The sequence below is a fragment of the Bidens hawaiensis genome, unplaced genomic scaffold (genome assembly GCF_021521415.1).
Source record: "Bidens hawaiensis isolate Kalapana, Puna unplaced genomic scaffold, B.hawaiensis_p1.1 tig00074508_1, whole genome shotgun sequence".
In the NCBI taxonomy this organism is placed as follows: domain Eukaryota; kingdom Viridiplantae; phylum Streptophyta; class Magnoliopsida; order Asterales; family Asteraceae; genus Bidens; species Bidens hawaiensis.
Window position 1 is genome coordinate 1799 of NW_027502914.1, and position 19651 is coordinate 21449.

The 19651-nt window shown below is 35.7% G+C and overlaps 1 pseudogene; it reads right to left on the reverse strand.

Moving 5' to 3' along the window:
- Positions 1-5193: 5193 nt before the first annotated feature.
- The window catches only part of LOC143606362 (AP-1 complex subunit gamma-2-like), a 28906-nt pseudogene continuing 14448 nt past the window's right edge, over positions 5194-19651 (reverse strand).

Consider the following 19651-nt stretch of genomic DNA (forward strand, 5'->3'; position numbering starts at 1 on the left):
TTTTAAATCTAAGTTATTTTTAATGATATCGTTGTTTAAAAAGTCGTGCATAAAATTAGTAATTATGTTTAAAAACAATAAGCGCATGTAATTGTATCAGATTTATTTTTATGATAATGCTATATAAATTTGTCATCTTTTGTATCAGAAACTACACTGAGTCATCGACTATAAACTTTAAAATAGCAAATGGCGACTGAAACCATACCGACTGAATCTACGCTGTCTTCCCCGCCGCAACGCGCGGGCTCTACCACTAGTAAACATAAATGAACAATGAATATAATAAAACATAAATTGATTTGAATTACCATTAATGAATATAATCAAATATAAATGGATTAAAAATAAGTTCATGTATATTATAAACTTTCTTGCAATAATTTAAATTAAAATAAAAAAAATATCTATTTACAATATTAGACACGACAAATGTGAAACAACCCCGTAATACGGGGATAAAAACTAGATGAAAATAAACATTAAAAGTTTTAAATCAGTTTCCACTGTTACAAAAAGCTTCAACAATTTTATAGTTTTAACTTATATTTCACACAAAAACTTAGTGTTTCGTACTATCATGGTTCCGTTGTTCATATCTTATCATATTCCAACTCACCTAATATTTATTGTGTACACTTTAACTCGATCCATTTGGTGAATTAATCTATAGCCACAATCAAGAATTTTACTTTTGGGGTGTGGTGGGGGGGGGGGGGGATTCTTTAGTTTGACCCATAATGTCCACCCCCTATTTCTAGAAAGCCCACACGGAGCTCTGCTAATTTCAACAGTTTTATTTATACTTGATTATGATTAAGTTAGCAAACGATAATCAAGGGAATTCTGAACCTTTGATTGAGTAGAAATCTTCATAACCAGAGAATTGGGCAAGACTGACTTCACTATTAGACATCGAATAGCAAAAAATGGTGGAACAGAGTTTTTGGTATTTCTCCGTCGTTCACTCACAGTCTCAGCTGTTCACTCGCAAAGACAAAATGTTCACTCATGAAATAGTTTGGATCATGAATACAATTAACCCTTCAGTTAGGTTTTATGTTGTAATATTTTATAATGACACACATTAAGCTACCATTGTAATAATTTGAGTGATGGTAACACAAGTTTTATCAATATTTGTGACGGTGATAAAGTAAAAGAAATCGAAAACTTCCATTGGGTTGTAACAAGGAATATTGGATTGGGTAAAACAAGCATACATAGAAGCTACACTAATGTGTTTGGCTTCTAACATACATCAGTGGGTAATCCTCACTGGTCCTAGGTGACAGCCACATGACACTCCTCACTCTACCAGCCTCATTGGACCCCCCCCCCCCACCTCCAAATTGGTTACGCGTGACCTGAGCCCACTGATCATGGTCAATAACGTCACACAAACTCTTTGCCTCTCTTGACCGTTGACAAGGTCCATTTTTTTTTAAATATTGATTTTATTATATTATAAAATCCATTTAAACCATTCTCAAACCATTTCTACATATTTTAACCAAAACAATATAATTTCAATCCAAAAATTCAAAATGAATGATTCTTATTCGTTCGACGATACTGATGTTTTTCTACATGCAATGGAGTTTACGATTGAACATGTTTTATATGGTGACGACAAAACATTGCCTCCTCTCACAAGAAAATCTCGGTTGAATCGAGATTGTAAAGGGGCACACGACCGTTTTGTAGCCGACTACTTTGCCGAAAACGCAACTTACACATGCGAAGATTTTAGGAGGCGCTTCCAAATGAGTAAACGTCTATTTCAAATATTAGTCGACGATATAGTGAGAACAAATCAGTGGTTTGAGTTACATTCAAATGTGAGAGGGAGAAGAGGTTTTACCCCACTACAATAGTGCACTGCCGGGATCCGACATATGGCATACGACAAAATTCATGATGCTTTGGATGAGTATCTTCAAATATCCACAAGAACGGTACGCAATAGTGTTTATAAGTTTACCAAAAATACTATTAAGTTATGTAGCAAATATTTACGTAGCCCTACTTAGAGTGATATTCAAAAATTATATGAATTCCATGAAACAAAACATGGATTTCTCGGTATGCTTGGTAGTATTGATTGTATGCAGTAGGAGTGGGCAACTGCCCAAATGCATGGCGCGGTCAATACATGCGAGATTATCATGAACACCCGACTATATCCTTGCAAGCAAGTGCTTCACAAGATTATGGATTTGGCATGTCTTCTTTGGTGTTTCCGGTACAAATAATGATTTAACAGTCCTCCATCAGTCGGGGTTTTACAATAACATACTAGATGTACGATGTCGGAGTCAACTTTTCATGTTTCTGGAATCGAATGCAAGCACGGGTATTATCTTGGTGACGGGATATATCCGTCGTGGTCCATGTTTGTGAAATCATTCATGTTCCCACAAAATGAAAATGAAAGAAATTTAAGGGAGCTCAAGAGGCGGAAAGAAAAGATATTGAAAGATGTTTCGGTGTCATAAAAAGAAAGTGACACGTAGTGGCCAACCCGACACGAGCATGAACGCCAAAAAAATAGACGGATGATGTATGCAATATGTATTTTGCATAACATGATTATTGGAGACGAGGGACGTGTGATGTGTGTAACATCCTACTTTTGGTTATAATAATAAAATAAATTTCGTCTATTTTATAGTGGGTCGTTATCGGTTTAGATAAATAGAATATGAGTTGGGCTAGTGTTGGGTAAATGGATATGTGTTATAAACTTGGGTTATGAAAGAAAGAAGGAAAGATCATGGGCTTAAGCCCATGAACCATAATTATATAAACCATTAATACCCATTTAATCATTCATTTCACACATACTCCATACACCACCAAAACACACACTTAAGATCTCTCTCTAGTTCTTCTTCTCTCTCTAGCCGAAATCACCAAGAAACCCGAGCATCAACCCAAGGTATGTTAGTATGATGTTGTATGGACCCAAACCCGCTATATTTAGTTACGAAACAACGAGCCGACACCGTTACATCGTTAAAGTCACGAGATTCGGGTGGAATCAGGTATAAACCGAACCTAAGATGAGCTTAGGGGTCACCCTAGCTCAGATCTAAATCGAACGGGACGAAAAACGATGAAAAATGGTGTAAAACGGTGAAAATACGTTTTTCCGGTGAGATTTGCGGTTTTCCGGCTTTCCGGCGCCGGAAAAGATATGTACGAGGTTAAGGTGTCAGAGAATGTTTCTGGCATTCTCTGACCTAACCCTAATTCGTTAGCGGAAAAATAGCGAATTAGCATCTAATTCGTTAAGGAAATACGGACGAACTAGTATGTAATTCGTTAAGGAAATAAGGACGAACTAGCTCATTCGTTAAGGCCATTCGTTAAGGCCATTCGCTAAGGCCATTCGTTAAGAGAGGGACGAATGAACCCCATTCGTTATAGGGTTCATTCGTTGACCAGATCAGTTCGTCATAGGGGTCAATTCGTTACGCAGATCAGTTCGTTATATGGGTTGATTCGCTACAGTAGTCAGTTCGTTATGAGGGCTCATTCGTTAAGAATCCCCATTCGGACTGAATAACGAACTGGATGTTTGGATGAATGACAGAGCAGTCCCTGGCCTATAAAAGAATGATTTATTTACAAAGAGTAATTATGATAGTGATAGTAAATTGATGCATGTAATTATGATACAGTTAGCCGTGCCAAACTGAAGAAAGGAATAACTATTAACGGTGAACGTAACCAACTTCAGGTGAGTTTCTAGCCCCATTCTTTGTTATTTTTTCGGGGCTGTGTGCATACTCGATTAGTTAATACATTTATCCTAAGTGATAAGTGCATGCCATATATGTCTTATGTGAATGGTATGAATGATTGCTTGTTGGTACGTGAACGATCTTCGGATATTGCATGTACTGCCAGACAATGGTTGATGTTATATGTATGTTGTAAGATAAAGAATGAATGATGTATGTATGTGCGAAACCTACGATTATGTATATAGAAAGTATGTTATGGAGGTATGGAAGAAAGGTTACCGGACCCTAATAATATCCGAGGATGGAGGGTACCGGACCCTAATAATATCCGAGAATGAAGGGTGACCGGACCCTAATAATATCCGAGGATGGAGGGTACCGGACCCTAATAATATCCGAGGTATGTAGGGCGAATGCTCTTTATAATGTAAGGTTAGTTATTAATGTATATGAAAGAATGATGGACAGGTTAAGAATGTAATGCGTACCTTCGGGCACGTATATGTGTATGTAAAGTAAGTTATGTGATTAACTAGAACTCACTCAGCGTAGCTGAATTTTAGTTTGCACGCAGGTTAACAGATTGAGACAGCTGGTTTGAGATGGACACATGGCAGGACTGAAGAGGCTGGCATCTGAAGATTTGTCATGATGTTTTGATACTATGTTTTATGTTATGTTTTTAAAAGACAAGTTATGGATGTTTGTAATGGATGGTTGACAATTTATATTATTCCGCGAAAGTTTTAATTAACTATGATATTTAGAACTGCGTTTATGAGTAAATCCAACACCAAAGTAGGGCTAACGGTAGCCTTACAAAGTGCGAGTACAACGAGGATGAAGACAACATCCAATATCAACCAGTTGACGAAACACAAAGAGAATATAATCGATTGGCTTTGGAAAATCAAGATACACATGACGCGTTACGTTCGGACTTGGTCGAACATATATGGTCTCTTCTGGTTCTTCCCGACAATGAAGACTATATATATATTTTTTAAGTTTTAGTTTATTTTATAATGTTATTTCTAATGTTTTAAGTTTAAATTTAATTATTAATGTTTGACTATTATATAAATTAAAAAAGTAAAAATGGAGTATGGTAGAGAATAAGTAGATTGATGTAATTCCTTGGTTGAATGGTGATGTTGAATGATTGCGCGGGGGGGGAGGGGGGCAAACGTGGCGCAGACGTGACGAACGAGGAGAATGGTGTTAAGAGGTGTATATCCCTTAGCCTAAAGATCTCCATACACCTATCTTACATAACACAACTTCAAAACATTTAAAACTTCACCTCCTATATCAAAAAATTTGGTTAACACATGCTTCCTTTTTAATGTACACCGACTCGTTTCTGACTAAAAAGAATCCAGATTGTTACCATCGGTGTCCCTCATTGTAACTTAAATATATGCCATTTGCCAATTTCGCTTCATAGGTCACAAGGGAAGTGACCGACTTGTCCGACCTCTAGCACATCGTTGTTGTTTAACTTGTAACTTATTCTTATGCACATGACAATTGATTTCTGAAGTAAACAATATTCAACATTTACACAGAGACCATAAAAACTAAAACAAAAAAAAAATGCAAGTTTTGTAAAAGTGAATAGTACCTTGGCATGTTGACTGTTGCGATTCGTAACTTCTGAGTTATTGAACCGTTAAGCGCATTACCACTAGCAGGTTCTAAATGCAACTGAAGAAACTGTGGATTCATAACCAAACACGTCATATTAGAAAACATATTCATGTTGAAGAAAATAACAAAATACATAAATATTCACTTTTAATGTAGACTAACTTTGGGACTACTGTTTGGAAAATGAAGTTTGTAAAAACATCAAAAGACTTGTTTGTAAAGATTTCTTAAATTTTGGTTGTTTGTGGACTTTTAGGTTGTTTGAAAAAGTTGAGCATTAACCTGAAAAAACTGCTCTCAAAAGCAACTATCGATGGATAAGCAGGACCATTGTCTTCTGTAATAAAACAATGGTGGTTAACAAAACTTTTTTAAAAAAACTTCCTTTTTAAACATATTTTGAGTACAAATTAGCAAATACTCACTAGTTGGTGGAGGGCTGGGACCAAATTCATCTAACAAGTCCATCATAAGTGAGGAAGATGCTTGTACATGTGGCGCCGTTGTCAATAAAAGACTATCTAACGGACTAACTGATGTTTTGTTATCTTAAATTAATAATAATAATATAATTTGTCAGGTTTAGATGAACTGTTTTCGGGAACAGGTGACCCGATTGACAGTAAATCCGACAGGACATCAGTGCCACTCTTTTGAACCACGGTTGTACCTAGTACAAATGTAAAACAAGCATACATTGTAAGTTATAACTGCTTTCAACTACCGAGTTCTGTTTTATAAGCTCTAACCTGATTTTGATGAAAAGGAAGATGTACCAACATCAAGAAGATCATGAAGAAAGTTGTCACCTGAAGAAGTAGGTGTTGGCTCATCTGATCCTAAATCAAGAAAGTCTACTAACGGGGTGGCTGCTGATGTGGCAACTCCACTCGTAGTTAGTGAAGTTGAAACAGCTTGCACTAGAATAGATCCAGATTTTCTTCCACTAAAAGTTGCTTCATCAAGCATCGACATCCTTTCAACCAGTGTAAGCCTTCACGTGTTACATTAATCTATTATTACTATTATAAACCACTTTTTTGAGGTCTTACTAAAAGAATTAAAGTTATTACAAGTCCATACCTTATATTCTGATGATTTTCAATTATGGAATCAAATTCAACTGATCTCTGTTGTAGTTCAAGTAGAAGGCTTCCTTTAAATTTTGTAACAATATCCTTTTTCTCCTAAAAATATAACAAGGTAACGTTATTAGAATTTACATAAAATTGAGTTGCATAGCATGATTTTCAAGATCAAATAAATAACCTACTGAGAGCAAGAAAGGAAACTGGAAGACAACTTCAGCAAAGCAATCAAACACATAGCTCGGGTGGTAAGATCCGATGTGTGGCGTTTTATTGCAATTTCAACAACATCCACTACAGCATTCTCAGTTACCCGTTCATAACAATGATATTATGAAAAGAGTGGCATATTAAGTTAAATACTTGTGAATATTTAAGAAGCAAACTCACAGTTATAGGGTCCTCTTTATTAAGCATTCCAATATTGTTAACTAACATTGTCACCATATTCTCCAATGCACCAGACAGCCTCACGAACAAGTATTACCTGTTTTTAAAAGCAATGGATATTATAAATCAATGTCCATAACTAAGTATGAAGAGATAATGCTAGTAAACATATGTATTTATATATTTATTGTATAAGATCAGTTGATTTTTGGATTGCCATGTAGAGTGAACGTACCGTATATCCATGGAGGTTAGAAGCATTGGTTATCACAACAATAAGAGCATGCCATACCTCATCCTATACATGATTTCCAGCCTACTAACAACAGAACACAAGATTAATAATTCACTAGACGCATGTTAAACTAGAGTGAATCTATAATGCATACCTCAGAGAGAACTTTGACCATCTAGTCAATGTACCAAATCTTGTCCAGTAAAATTTTAAAGCAACATTTGTAAAGATGAAGTGCATAAGATATTTGGTATCCAATCTAGATAACTGATTGCGTAGTTGCTGAGAACAGAAAATAACTACATTGTTTCAAACAAGATGATATTGTTATGAAGAATGAGAAACTGAACTTACTTTTCAACAATGGAGCAAATTTTATTAGTAAGATCTCCCTTGAAGTCTTCATCACTTACTTGTAGATAATCAATTAACTCTTTGGTCAAAGCTTGTACATTGCTCTCATTCATCAGAAGATATACAAGTTCAAGAGCTCTTTTACGAACTGAAGCATCTGAATCCTGAACAATAAATGATCACAGTACGTAAGTCTCATATGGTATAATAGATATAAAACAAAAACGGGTCTACTTATAAGTGAAAAATTACCTTAACGCATTCTAAGATTGTTGTGCGATGTCTCTGCACTGTTTGATCATCTATTGAGATTGCTTTCATCAGCATGTTTAATGCAACAATCTTCCATGAAACATATAAAACACAAATGAATCATATTTCTTCATGTTACTTTTCCTAAATCATACGGGCTACATAAAACTGAAACCCTGTGCACAAACTAGCAGGAAAATTTTTTGTTCAAACAGAAACTTTTTAACTCTTGGTACCACAATAAGTTTTTCATAAACATCAAATTGCAAGAACACACAGGTAGCTTACCTTATATTGTTGTCACGGTTAAACAAGAACCTCCCCAAAATATAGATTGCTAGAACACGCAAACTGCTAATATCTTCAATGCACATTATGTTTCTACACATTCATAAAGTATCGCATTCTCTGCATTCTTGTTATACTCGGTTTTTGTTGCAACTGATATAATGCTAAATGTTTATGTTTCCCTTCTATATTTTATTTAATATTTTAATTGTTTTTGTTCGTTTTTAGTCGAGATTTGTATACTACTAACATTTTTATGTTTTGTAGGTTCCGGGATTTGATCGTGACTAAAAAGGGCGAAAAACGAGCTAAACGAGCCGAAACGGAGATCCGGAACGCGTCAGGAAGGAGCCAGAGCAGAGATCCCCGGTCTGACCGGCCCCCTTGGTGGAGCACGCTACGCCGCGCGGAGGGGTTCCCTATATCGCGGCGCCTAGGGGTTACTGATGGGTTTTTAATTCGTTTTTGCTTAATGTTGGGCCTTGTTTTGGGTATTTAAACACCTTTAACTTAAACCTGACATAACCTGAAAGCCACCAGACGAATTAGAGAGTCCCTGGAGCTATTTTACGAGTCTTGTGGTGATTTTGAAGGCAAGAGAACATCCGGTGAAGAGCTAGAAATACGGGTTTTATCGCCTTTAATCTTCCGTTCTTTATTATTTCACCATGTTTTCAGTTTTTATTACTTTGTTTGATTTAGACTTTATGATGCTAGGCTAAATTCCATAAACTACCTAGGTCGTGATGAACCTTAGTTCGGTTTGATTTATTTGGATTTTGTTTTGTTATGAATTTTATGTTCTAAGTAAATGGTTGAGTTTGATTTAATTGATGCGTTTGATTTCTTGGTTTTGTTTACTTGAATTTATTGTTTCACATTGCCCTTGTTGATTGTTTCATAGGATATGGTTTTGTTAGGTCACTTACTATGTGTTCTTGACATGTTTGTGATTAATATGCATTAAAATCATAGGAACAATAAAATCAATTAAATAGATAAAAGTGAACTGTCAGCCTAGAAAGCGGTAAGGTAATAGGCTATTGATAGATCTTCGTTGGTCAGGATTGCTAGATTTAGTTCTTCGTAAGGAGTCCGTCTAGGTTTGGTTGTCAGCTTAGTCTATTAAGTTAATTGAGTCTGCTTTGCTATCTTTGAATTCCGCGCTGTAAGGTAGGTTTTCGTCATAAAAGATACTTAGACATAAGCGATTAAATAACCGTAAGGAAAAGTTTAATATAAAACTGGCGAGTATTAAAACTTGTTAGAAATCCATAGGCGTCTTCTTGAAGTTCAAGGGTCCTGTTCGGGTTTTCTGTCAAGGGTCTATTTTATGATCTCAGTTCCATAACGTTAGTTTTCCATTTAATTAATAACCGTAACTTTAGGGATTCTGGCCTGAGTAGTTATCTTTATCATCTGAGTTAACCTAAGTGTTTAATTGTTTATTAGTTAAAGTAACTAGGTTAAAGGTTTATTAATTAATTAATTAAGTTTAAGGTTAAGTTTAAGGTTATGATTATGTTTTATTATTATTATATTAATTAGGGTTAGGTTTTAATTAGTTTAATATTAGTTTAATAGTTAAGTAATCATTAGTTAGTTATTAATAAGTTTTAATTATTATTGTTAAATTCCCTCTCAAATATTATTAATAAATAGTCGTGTCTTGTAGTTGAGTCTTGTTTGCTAGTTTCGTAATTTAAAGAGTCTCATGGGTTCGATATCCGGACTTACTTAGCTGTACTAGAGTCGATCGGTTCACTTGTCAGTTAGTAGTTTAAGTTAATTTTAAGGGTCTAGTGTATTACTTAGTGTCTAGATTAGTATAATTTTAGTTAATAATTATTTGACTACTTTTAGCACATCAAGTTTTTGGCGCCGTTGCCGGGGCACTTAGCGATTACGTTATTTGCTTTAATTGGACTTATTTACTACATACGTGCTATTTGTTTTACTTTCGTTTGAGTCGTATGAGTCTAATTAAATTTTAGTTTATTTTTTTAGTTTTTATTTTTATTCTATTTACTTAGTCTGTTGCCTTTTTCAGGTTTATGCCACGTCTTCGTTCGCAAGGACCACCGTTGGAAAACCTGGAATTTTATCCGTTGAAGACCGAGGCTAGCTTGTTAGCAGAGAAGCAACTGTCAGAAGCCAGTTATACACCAAAGTCTTCCTCACCCAATTCACCACCTGAAAGTCCTAGAATTCAAGTTTAAATGGCCGACAATAGAACAATTGCTGCTCAAGCCTTCGATGGCTTAACCGGAAACCAGTCATGCATCGTTGTCCCCGAGATCGACAACCCCAACTCGTGGCAGATCCCGTCATACGTCATGAACAATATCGTTCAAACTAATCAGTTTCATGGGAACGATGACGAGGATGCACCGGCTCATATTAACCGACTTTGCCGCGTTTTGAAAACTTTTAATTTGCAAGGTGCTACTGAAGATGCAATTTTCTTACATATTTTTCCTTTTTCACTTGTAGGTAAAGCAACTACTTGGCTCGATACTCAGCCGCCTGGCACATTCACCACTTGGGAAGTACTGTGCTCTGCATTCATCAAGAGATACTTCCCACCGGCTAAAGCGGCTATTCTTCGTGATCAAATTCACTCGTTTCACATGTAGCCAGATGAACAATATTGCCATGCATGGGAGCGTTTTCAGAAATTTCTTGCCCGTTGTTCACAGAATGGTCTTACACCATGGGCTCTCATGGAAAAATTTTACAACGGGCTGACATTTGAAACACAAGTTCGTTTTGACACTGCTGTTGGTGGTAACTTAATGGCAAGGAAGAATGTCACTGAATGTAACGAGATGTTTGAAAGCTGCGCTCAATCGGACCTCGCCAAAGGGCCACGACACGGGAATTCCACTCCCGTTAACAGTGCATCCTCATCTTCTCGAGGTGTACACCGGGTTAATCTGGATATTACTGTGGCTTCTTCTTTGGAATCATTGACCCGAGAGGTGAAGGAACTTAAGACAAAGGTGAACAAGTGTGAATTTTGTGGAGATGGACATGGCACTTTGTAGTGCCCGATGATGAATCAGCAAGTCGATTTTCTGGGTGGTTAGAATAGGTTTCCAAACAATAATTTCAACAACAATCAAAATTGGAACGCCTACAAAAACCCAAATCAGAATAACTCCAACTAGCGTCCGTTAGGCGCACCACCCGGCTATCAAAATTCTTACAATCAAGGACAAGGTCAGTACAATAATAATAATAATAATAATAATAATAATAATAATAATAATAATAATAATATAACAATGGTACTAATGTTCAAAATAATGTGCAGGATTCTACTGGAGGAATGGGACGTCTAGAAGACATAATGAAGCAAATATTTGAGAGGGATCAAATTACACAGAAAAAGTTTGTCGAATACGATTTGCTCCTCAAAAATCAAAAATCCTCTTTACTTGACCTTCAAAGGTCCGTTGGGGATATTGCTCGTCGTCTCGATGAAAGGCCTCAAGGACAGTTTTCGGGTTCTACTCAGCCGGATCCAGCCACTCAATTGAAAGCAATTACTACTCATAGCGGAAGAGTTTTGGGTCCCGAGGTTGTTAAAGAAAGAGTTGGAGTTGAAGAAGAGGAAGTGGTTAATGAAGAGATTGAAATGGAGGCTCCCGGTAAGTCACAAGTTAAACACCAATTATTGAGCCGCAAGTTGAGAAAAAGCCGGTTGAATTCCGGCCACCACCCGAAATTAATATTGCCCATGTTCCTTATCCCGCTCGTCTCAAGAATCAAAAGTACACGAGGGAATACGGGCACTTTCTGGATATGTTCCGACAGTTAAAGATAAATCTTCCATTTGTTGAAGCTCTCCAACATATGCCAAAGTATGCGAAATTTCTAAAAGATTTACTCAAGAGAAAAGATCGGTTTGGAGAGGTTTCGTCTATTCCACTTAGCGGGGATTGTTCAATGGTTGTGTTGAACCGGGTCCCGGAAAAGTTACCGGATCCGGGTGTGTTTACAATCCCGTGTACGTTCGGAAGTGATATGATGAGTCAAGCGTTGGCGGATTTGGGTGCGAGTATTAATCTTATGCCGTATTCGTTGTTTGAGAAGTTGGAGTTGGGTGAGCTTACACCGACTCGTATGTCGTTGTCATTGGCGGATCGTTCGGTTAAGTACCCACGAGGTATTATTGAGAATTTATTAGTGAAAGTTGACAAGTTTGTATTTCATGTTGATTTTGTGGTACTTGATATGGAGGCCGATGAGAAAGTCCCCATTATTCTCGGTCGGCCGTTTTTTAGAACGGCTAAGGCTCTTATTGATGTGTTCGAGGGGCGGATCACACTTCGGGTTGGTGATGATAATGTCACTTATGATATTGCGAAGTCGATGAAGCACCCGGGTGATAGTATGATGTTAATGGTCCATGCCATTCGGTATATTTTCTTAATTCTTTTATTCCGGGTTTTGATAAGTGTCTTGATTATATTTATGGAACCGATTTGGTTGGGATGGAGTTGGATGACGACTTGACGGATATGGAGGATATTGAGGAAGAAATGGTAGATGATGTTCCTTGTTTGGCGGAGATTATGGAGGTTAGTGAGATTATTTGTGAAAAAGAAGCGGAAGAACCGGCCCCATTGGAATTAAAGGTTCTTCCGTCACATTTAGAGTATGCGTATCTTGAAGAGGGCTCAGATTTGCCCGTTATTGTTTCGTCTAAGTTGAGTGAGGAAGAAAAGTCAAAGTTGATAGAAGTGTTGAAGATGAACAGAGGGGCGATTGCATGGAGACTTTCAGATATTCAAGGTATTAGCCCCGCTTACTATACCCACCGGATCTTGATGGAAGATGAGTATAAACCGGTGGTTCAATCCCAAAGGCGTTTGAATCCAAATATGCAAGAAGTTGTCAAGAAAGAGGTGCTTAAGTTGTTGGATGCCGGGGTAATTTATCCGATTTCGGATTCTCCATGGGTAATTTCGACTCAAGTTGTTCCAAAGAAAGGGGGAATGACGGTTGTCAAGAACGAGAAGAATGAACTCATCCCTTCGCGTACGGTTACCGGTTGGAGGGTTTGTATTGATCACCGGAGATTAAATGATGCTACTCGCAAAGACCATTTCCCGTTGCCGTTTATTGATCAAATGTTGGAGTGTCTCGCAGGTTAGCAATTTTATTGTTTTCTTGATGGTTTTTCAGGTTATTTTCAAATTCCAATCGCACCGGAAGAACAAGAGAAAACGACCTTTACTTGTCCGTATGGTACATATGCGTATCATCGCACGCCGTTTGGGTTGTGTAATGCTCCGGCTACCTTTCAGCTCTGTATGGTGGCAATTTTTCAAGATATGATAGAGACGTCCATGGAGGTTTTTATGGATGATTTTTCGGTGTACGGTAATTCTTTCGATCATTGTTTGGGTAATCTTGAGAGGATGTTGAAGAGGTGCATTGAAACGAAGTTGATGTTGAATTGGGAAAAGTGTCACTTTATGGTGACGGAAGGGATAATTTTGGGTCATAAAATTTCAAGAGATGGTATAGAGGTGGATCGGACAAAGATTGACACGATTAGTAGACTTCCTCCACCAACAAATGTCAAAGCTATAAGAAGTTTTCTTGGTCATGCGGGTTTCTACCGGCGGTTTATTAAAGACTTTTCAAAGATTACCCGCCCGATGACCCAATTATTGGAGAAAGATGTCCCTTTTGTGTTCGATGAAGAGTGTTTGAAGGCGTTTAAGTTTCTGAAAGATCAACTTGTAAGTCACTACAAAAAAGATAGGCATCTAGGACTAAAGAATCAGTCACTGATACCCACAAATCAGTCCCTAATGGTCAACAAGGACTGATTTTTCAGTCCCCAGTCAGTCCCCTATTCCTAGTCCCAGATAGTAGTTTTAGTGACTGAAAATCAGTCCCCTTTGCATGGCATCAACGACAACTGACATTCAGTGTCCAATACACATAAATTCAGTCCTTAAACTGATCCATGGTACCGCAACATTTCAGTCTCCAATACTTATCTTCCAAGAGCAAAAATCAGTCTCTAGTTGTTTGATATTTCAGTCCCAAATGCATTTCTTTAGAGACTAAAGATCAATCTTCTAAGCCATGTCTATTTATCTCTAATGCGTTTTACTAGATTTGTGACTCCATACTAGTTCAGTCCCTAATAAAGTGTGTTAGAGACTAGTTTTTAGTCCCTAATAAGGTGTATTAGAGACTAGATTCTAGTCCCTAATAAGGTGTATTAGAGACTAGTTTCAATATTTAGTAAGTGTTTTAGAAACTAAAAATTGTTCTCTAATAACATGTCTTTTCAGTCCTTAATATGTTTTTAGTGACTGAAAATTAATCTCAAATGTTTTATCATTTTAGTCACAAATATATCTTTATTAAGACTAAAAGTCAGTCTCTTATAACGAAATTTACCAGTCTTCAATACATTTAATCCGATTCTGAAAACCAGTCTCTAATACGTTCATCAGTAACTATAAATCAGTCTTTGATACGTATTTAAATTTAATTTGGTTATTTTAGAGACTAAAAAATAGTTTTCAAAAAAATCTTATTCAGTCCATAATATGTACTTGCACTGTCCTAATTTATTTACTTTTAGGACTAAAACTAATTTCCATATATTTTCATTTAACCCTCAATATCACAACATTGTAATGTTAAACCAACAATATCATAACTTTGCAATGATAGATATAAAAAAAACAAAACTTGGTTCAGTATTTCCAAACATTAAAACGATAGTAAATAAATAAACCATAAAGAAAGTCTTAACTAACACAATAGCTAGAACAGGTCTTCACTATCGCTTTCATTGAGTTGTCCACTTGATTCATTTCCTCCATTACTTGCAGATGCAACTACCACGTTCTCAAAATCTGGAAACTTTGAATTCATGAACATTGACATTCTTTCATACAACTCATTGCTTTGTCTAAGTTTCTCCTTGTTTTGTTTCAGTTCCTCCTTAAGTGCAACAACCTGATTTTGAAGATTTTCGGTCTCAACTGAAGGTGGTTGAGACGAATCAGGTATCATCCAGTGATCCTTTTTCCTCAGTACCGGTCCAACACCCATCTCCCAAGCAGATTTTATTGTTTGCTTTTTAGCACACACACTTTTAATTGCTTTTTTCTCTAGCTCACGTTCCATATCAGCAGTTATGGTTGTTCCTTCTGAAGTTAACTTATCCATTGCCTCGTCTTTATGGCGAAGAATATTTTCCTAAAAAAACAGATGATACGAACAAATAGTTAAAGCTAATAATAACTAGGGGTGTTTACAGTTCGATTTAAAACTGTGAGCGGGCTTAATTTACGGTTTACACTCAAAACCAACTTTATAAAACTGGACCGGACCGTAAATCTTGAGTATATTTTAATTACTATTTTTTTATACTACATATGTTTATCTGTTCAGAATTATTTTATTGTTTAATTAAACTAATTCTATATATTATTATGCTATATGTATTTTTTAGATTAATGAATTAACAAATGTTAGCAACAATCATTTTCATTTTATATAACAATATATGTTAATTGAGATCATATCAAGACATTCTGTTTGTTTTAAATATTTGTATGCATTCAGTGTACAAGTTTATGTATTATAAATATCAATACGATCATTTTATGCAATTTTAGATAGTTTGTTTTATTTATATTAGGATAGCTTTTTTATTTTTTGACTTATGCATTTTCTTATGAAAGCCCGATAAAGCTCAAACGGTGAAGCCAAACCTGATAGAATCGTTGTAACGGTTTGGTTTGGTTTGGTTTAGTGTGGTTTTGATTCCCAATTGTTCGGTTTTGGTTTTCAATATAAAAAAACCGTTCCTAACGGTTAGGCTCAAATTTTGACCAAAAAATCATGAAAACCAGAACGGTAGCAAAATCGAATCGTAAAAGAGAGTAAGCAGCTTACATATTTAGCACATGCGTGATCATTTAACCATCCTTTTTTCTTAGCGTTGAAATGCAAGTTATAATAAACTTCAAATGGGGTAGGTGCTACTTGAGTCTCTTGATTTGTCTACGATAATATAAAGCATAATAATAACGAATGCATCCCGTGTTGATAGATCCAAAAAACTGTAACTTGTAAGGTTTAAATCTTACCATCTGGAATACATGATTGGCTATTGAGCGGGAGCCTCCTCTACTTGTAATAACTTGTTTACTTCGGTTAACTTCCATTTGTTTATTGTATTTCTATATAAGCAATATTCTCCATACATGTTAGAACTCACAAACTAAAAAAAATATGATATGTATTTGAGCTAAGCAATCCAGGGACACGACAACGCAATCCGAGAGCCCAATCAAAGCATACTATTACTACAACTATATTATATAAAGGATCTAAGAAGTAAGCATTCGAATTATATAAAAATGACACATATCCGAGTTGATTCTAACTCCCAGTAATCGCACATATCTTTCCAATCTTCCTCACTCCGACAACCGGGTTTCATTTTTGATCTCGCTAGTTCCGGATTAGTGTATCCTCCATTACTCTTCCAGTAGTCACTTAAAGTACGTCGTGTGCGTTTCCATTAGGTATGTAGTTGAGAATCCACATGTTCCATAAAAACTTTATTTTCTCGCAACAAATTGAATCTTACCTGCATTAAACACATATGTTAATAATATAAATGTTAATATAAATCTTAATATTTTCTAGATAATTAAATATAAAAAACTTACTTGTATCTTTTCATACATTTGATTTTTCACATCTTGTGGTACTAAATCCCATTTAGTACTTCAATGGGCAAACACTACGGATTACAATCCCACACTCAGTTGTGAATTGTGTGGCTGAAGTCCCAACGAAGTTTTTTGTACCAGGAGCTATGGTCAAAGAAATTTTAGAACCTTTAGGCAGGTTCTCCAAAGCATTTATAGCACTACGGTTTATACTTCGACCACGCCTTTTTGGTTCATCTACCGGTGGTTGATCTGCATGTTAATCAATGTTATTTCAAAAGCTAAGCCATATTTAATCATTTTACACTAAGTGTGCTCTACCTTGACATTAGGTGGCTGGTGTTCTCCCTTGACATTAAGTGGTTGGGCTACCCACCATTAAGCCAAAGGGTCATCTCAACTTACTGGATTTTACCAATTTCTTTTATTACTTTTTGGTTTTTTCTTCTTTATTTTTTACATTTGTTTTTGACCAAGTCTTTAAATGGTTCCAAGTAATTATTCATAGTGTTGGTGAAAACATGTTAGGAAAGTCCATTGGGATGACTAGTTGACCAAATCTTTTATTTTAATAAGTAATTATTTTTAAGATGCATCAAACATTGGTATGCACGCACAAAGAGGGTTTTTGGCCCAAACAAGCTCGGGTTTGAACACATGTCAGCCAATGAATGATTACAAGCGAAGCAACAAAAGTGAAAAATGAAGCTTCAAAACCCGTTCTAGATCAAACAAAAATTGACACGTTTTCAATTGGATATTTCTGACCCGAACCTAGTCATGGAACCATTGTTACCCAAAACCCGTCTTAACCTGATCCCATCTTGAACCAAAAACTATTCTGACTCGTTACCGTGCCGAACCTGCCCCGTCCATTTTTCCATGGAAGATCACAAGATATATAAAAGATAAATACTTAGTCCAACAACATAATTCCCCAATTGCCCATTTTAGTTAGTCTAATTTTATACTAATTAAGCAAATATAAATAGTGGACTATACATAACACGTAAACACGTTTCTTTGAAACTTACCTGTAGCTTGAGTGGCTTGAGTGTTGGACAAATGACGATTGCGCTTACGTGTTGAACGTGGTCTTCTTTAAGATTCACTTCCATCGACGCAAGACTGCAGTGTACGTTGTTCGGAATCTTCTTCTTCAGATCTCTTTCTTGTGCAAACTGTAGCCATCATCACCAAAATAAAAACCCACATCCTGCAGAGAAATTGATAGTGTTAGTTAACCTGAGAATATATACTTATATACATTATAAAGCATTACAAGTCAAAATAAAAAAGAATGTAATATCTATGAATTAGTTCTCTTACCGCAAGGTGATACAAACATGAAGCCATACTTACTGCAAGGTGCCTATTCATTTGGATGTTTCTAATTATTATTTGTTAATAATTCATATCCATATTTATGATTTTCATCCATACTAATTCACAACAGTAATAATAATCACAAGTTTACAAATTCTAATTTCACAAGTACATACACATATTTTCACAAACCAGTTCACAAACACACTTTTGTATAAAGGGGGGAAATTCACAAATTATAATAAAAAAATATCAAATAATAACAATCGGGAAATTCATAAATAATAATCACAAATATCAAATAATAACAATCTTAGGGAAATCAAAATTTCATATTATAACTAATTATGTTAAAAAAAACCTAAAATCTAATTAGGGTTTACCAACCACTTTCAAACTATCCGATGCATGTACTGTTTAAAGCTTCAAATTAGTTCAGTTGGTACCTCAAATATGTCCGCGAATGACTTCGAGAGCGCCGGTTGCACGAGTTCAAAGCAGTGAGGGGAATTGAGGGCAGACGATTTTGAGAGCGCGTAATTGAGGGACGAATAATTTGGAGGGAACGTGGGTATACATCCCGTATTTCTTGATGATCAGTTGGAATAGTTTAGAGTTGCGTTGATATTGTGAATAATAATATGTTAAAATAGATAAGGTTATTCCATTCAAAATTTTGATTATATACTTGTTTATATCTGATATGTAGAATGTATTACTATTATTTTTATTGTCTAATGATTACAATAATTTACAATCATCGTTTATAACAAAAGCTTTTTGAAACAATTATGTTATTATTGTCATCGTCATCCTATTAAAAGTAGGGGTGACAAATGAGTTGGGTTGGAATGAAACGAGTCATGGGTCGGAATGGGTTAAAGACGAAACAAGTTAGGGTCAGAATGAACCAATTATGAAAGAGTTATTTTGGTTCGGATCGAATGGGTCAGGGTTATCAGGTTTGGGTCGGAACTAGTCCGGGTCAGGACGGGCCTAGGTCGAAACGGGTTTCGGGTCGGTTTTTTTTAAACGATGGCAGAGAACATTTTTTTATTTTTTATTTCGGGCCTAGGTCGAAAAAAAATTTTCGGGTCGGTTCGGATCGAACGGGTCAGAGAAAACATTTTACTTTCCTTACTTTTTAAAATTTTTAATTTATATTTTGGGTCATGATTTTTTTATAATTAATGGTGAATTTTTCTATAAGGATTTTAATATTTTTTTATTAAAATTAAAAATCCCAAAAAAATTCATAACTTAAAATATTAATAAAAAACAAACACAAGTAAAAAACTAAAATGGTTCCTACGCTGTCCTTGTTCAAAAAAAACTAATAAAAAAATAAAAACCCGACAAATGAACCGACCGAAAAAAAATCAACCCAAACAGACCCATTTGAAATGCATTAGGTTAAGATTGCCACATGTAATTGAGAATACCAGTGTCAAAAACTAATTACTACAAATATATTGTTTACACGTTGTTTAAGTATCGTATGAATTATAATAAAGTAAGTCCCCTCTCGACCACTTATGTTGACTCTTAAGAGATAATAGCTCATAGACATGCATAATGGCATTATTAGAT